At 36.7% G+C, this 4,110-nt stretch overlaps 1 long non-coding RNA gene across 1 annotated transcript; it reads right to left on the minus strand.

Moving 5' to 3' along the window:
• Positions 1-2,761: 2,761 nt before the first annotated feature.
• Positions 2,762-3,413, minus strand: LOC149913058 (uncharacterized). The gene is made up of 3 exons (XR_016461730.1): positions 3,194-3,413; positions 3,009-3,120; positions 2,762-2,920 (listed from the first exon to the last, which is right to left on the minus strand). It is a non-coding gene; the product is annotated as an uncharacterized LOC149913058 (long non-coding RNA).
• Between the last annotated feature and the right edge of the window lie 697 nt (positions 3,414-4,110).

A 4,110-nucleotide genomic window follows, 5' to 3' on the forward strand; every position in this document is an offset into this window, starting at 1 on the left:
GGGATAACATTCGGGTGAGGCAAGGTGAAAAATAAAACCATTGTTTTTGACTAAGCCTGACCTTTCTTTGTACATATGCTTGACACCCTGGAATTGTGTGCTATAAACACAATAAATTTTTACTGATCTCAAGACAAAACAGTGGATGTGAGCACAGTCATGTGGTAGGTGTTTCAGCAGTGATGACAGCAATATGAAAGACAAGCCATGTTCTGGACAGCCATGCAGATCTTTATGAGCACAGCATGCAGACTCTTGCTTGTGGCTGGCAGAAATGCATAGCTAATGATGGTGACTCTGTTGAAAAACAGCAACTTCTAGCTGAAAATTTGCTCTAGCAAAGCGTTATTGTGCTCTTTATGGCTGTTGTAGTTTCCATGGAAATAAATAGGAGGTATTACTTTCGGAGCAACCTACGTATTCATTTGCCAACCCCATTGCTATTAGGCTACTGAGTAAAATAGGATCTGGATGTAGACTATAGGTGCAAAAAAAAAAAAAAAAAAAAGAGTAAATACCTGTAAATTATGGGGGTGGGCAAAATGCTTTTCATGGGATGGATTTTTTCCATTGCAGACTCAACCCAGGCACTCGCTAGCTCATTATTTATATATGTGCCTTTATAATATATATTAATGTAATTTCCTTCACAGTTTGCACATTCTGGAGCTCCTTTACTTTTCCTATATGGGAGAACAATAGCAGGAAGGAGAAATATGTGTGGATTGTTTAAACTGAGGAAGGGACAGGTGCAAAATTAGGTGAGTTCTAGTTTAATAGCACAAAATGTTTACACAAATTCAATTGGGAAACACTGAAGTATCTGCTAGAAAGATATTTGCAAGAACTGATGTCATGCAAGGATAATGATACATGAGCTACTATTCTAACACTTTTACTGCAAGGTACAAGGAAGTAGTTGCAATATCCTGAGAAATAAAGTAATAGAGATTTGTTAAAGCATGTTAAGTATTTAGGAGGTCACATGGATGCTGAGGATAGGGAAAACAGGACTGAGGTCTGAAGAATCAGAGATATCAAGCAACTCTTTTATTTTGTTCCCCTCACGTCATATGATTATTTTAACATTTGTAAATGAGTGTGGTTATCCTTCATTATAGAAATATTTTAAGGAAAAAAAAAAAAAACCACACAATCCACACTATCCTACATTTAATAAATTATGCTACCAAGATGGGGGGTGTTGTGTGTATAGGTTGGGTATTCAAATACATATTTGAAATATTCATTTGAATAATTTCAACATATGTTTGAATAGAGGCTTACAGGCAAGCATTTTATTATTAGAGTGACTTTGGGGATTTTACAAAGTGAATATAATTGTGCCATTAAGTCCTGTCTTTACTTTTGAATGACGGGACTTAATTTTCAGCTAAGTTCCAGTGACACACCACACCTTCCTTCATTAGACATATTTTCTAAACTGCTCTTCAGGAGAAAACTTAGGTTTTTGGTATTTTTTTTCCTGACAGACTTTTAGTTTATCATGAAGAAAAAACAAAGAATTCCTCAAAATCAGTAAGGGTTTTCTCTGTGGCTGAAGTTTATCACATTTCAACTGACACTAATGAATTTTTTTCTGAATGGTATCTTTGCAAAGATAAAGACTCAACTACATCTTCTATCATACATTTTGGCTGTGCAAACACAATATATAACCATGAGAATATGCTGCCTTCCCAGAGTCTTCATCAAGGTAGGAATCCTGGGCAGTAGAGGAAAACAGCATTCCGTCTAAAAAAATCTGTGTCAAACAGAGCTTTGATGCAGTGCATACCAAGAGCCATAAAATCATGTTGGTTTTTCTACATGGGCTCCTATTCCTTCCTTCACTCCTTTGACATGACTTTCAGGTCGTCAAACAGTACCAGATCATCTGACAACAGAAAATCATTAACTAAATTATAATAGCAGGGTCAAAATTACTGTGTGAAAAGAAACAGGCAAAAATCAGAGGATCTGTGTAAGTGTTTAGGAGCTCAGAGGCCACTTTCTCTAACCAGGTGTTGTGTGATCAAGGTACACAGCCCAGCTGTTGTCTGGTTATTTGTGTCCTTCTTAGGCAGATACTAAGACCCACACTACTAAACATCTTTGTCAGTGACCTGGATGACAGGAAGTTCAGCCTCAGCAAGCCCAAGAATACCAGGCTGGCATAGTGGCTGATAGAAGACATGCTGAGAAGTATAGAAATTATCAAATTCCTGGAGAAATGAGATGACTGGAATCTCATGAAGAATAACAAGTTCAAAGTCTTGGTGTGGAATAAACTCATGCAAAGTTATGGAGTGACTGGAAATTATCTTTCCAGTGAATATCTTTGTACTACATAAGACTGTATCATTGGGAATATATAGAGAAGACAGAGCTAGACTCTTCTTGGATGTGCACTGTGAATGTACAGGAGGCAACAGGCACAAACTGGAACATAGGAATAAGAAACAATTTTCACCTGGTGGTCAAGCACTGGAACAGGTTGCTCAGAGAGATGTTGGAGTCTCCGTCCATACTCAGAATTCAACTGGTAAATGTTCTGAGCAATCGATAGAGTTGGACCCACTTTGAAATACAGTTTAGATAGCCCTTCCAGCTTCAGTCATTCAGTGATTCTCTATAGACATCATGCCCTCTTCAGCTGCTAAAATTATTAACGCAATAAATCTACTTTCTTTTGTCAATGTGCCAAGTTGCAATTTCCATGGTAACATGGAATTCTTCTTTGTCAAGTTTTCCTACCTGTTAGAACAATTACCATATTTTAACAAAGAAGACTTAACTAAAGATAGAGAAACTACTGAGTACTACAGGGTTTGTTTTACTTACCATACTACTCAATCAGATTATCAGGTGGACATTCTGGAAGACAGTGTTCAGCAAGTTGTCTGCACAGTGACTGTAGCTGCCGGTAAAATATATGAAGAGACATTTCATCTTCTGTATGGTGCTTATAGCACAGAAGTAGCCAAAGAAAAGAAAAATGCTCTCACCTGCTTTGCCAGGATCCGGTTAGCAGACATCAGAACAACCTGACTTCAAATGAGTTATTTCCCATTTTCCATGTAAGAAAGCTGTTAGGTTATATTCATGTGTTTAAAACCACTAGAAAGAGTGAATAAATAGTTAATTAAGACATCTTTCTGTGGAGAGGAGCAGTTAGGTTTTAAATACCTACTGAAGTCTCTCAACCCGTTGCTCTGACTTTGCCTTGCGTTCTGGCTGACTTAGAGAGAGACCCATTTTCAGTAAAGTGTCTGCTGTGCTGTAAAATGAAGGCTTCACTATCTGCTATTTGCCTTAATATGTTTTCAGATTGCATCCTACATAGCTACAAAAAGGGAAACATCAGCTATATTTACAGTAATGTCAAGAAAGACAACATTTTTTTCATTAAGCTTTCATCTTGTTTGCTCCCTGAAAACACTAAAAATGAATAGAAAAGAATTTCCTGGGGAAAACTCTGAAACACTTAGATAAAATAGAAGGAAATGACAGTCAAAGAGAATGACAGTCCTGTGTGTCATGCATGGGGGTGGGAGACTTCAAATTATGAAGCAGGGGTAAGAAGCAAAGCGTTATTTACTAGTCAGTGGCTAAAATGTCGTGACATTATTAATCATTTGCATAGAACAAGAAATGTGCATGGCTCTGTGCTGTAAAAGATAAACAAATAGAGAGATCTGTCATAGGTTTACATTTTAAAGGAAGGGGAAAAGTCAAAGGACCACAGCACAACACATAGAACCATTTGAGTTTTCAAGCTTTAGAGAACAGCTGAAGTTTTTATAAGGCCAGGAGTGACTACAGCTGAGAAACTTCCTAAGTAATGTGTCAGAAAAGGATCAACTTATTTCTCTCCCACTAACCTATATTGATTTCAATTACAATTTTTGCCCTCAGAAAGTGTTTTACTTCAGAAAATATTCAGAGATTCTTTTGTAATCTATTCTAAAAAAAAAAAGTAGATTATTTTATGTTTTCAGATGATATCATATAAATAACATAGACTGTTTTTGTTATTTATTCCCAGCATCAATTAGCTTGCATTTCTACCTTCCTCCAGCTCTCCTTTTTTTCTAGAGTAAAATATGA

The sequence above is a fragment of the Phasianus colchicus genome, chromosome Z (genome assembly GCF_987193195.1).
Source record: "Phasianus colchicus chromosome Z, bPhaCol1.hap1.1, whole genome shotgun sequence".
NCBI lineage: Eukaryota > Metazoa > Chordata > Aves > Galliformes > Phasianidae > Phasianus > Phasianus colchicus.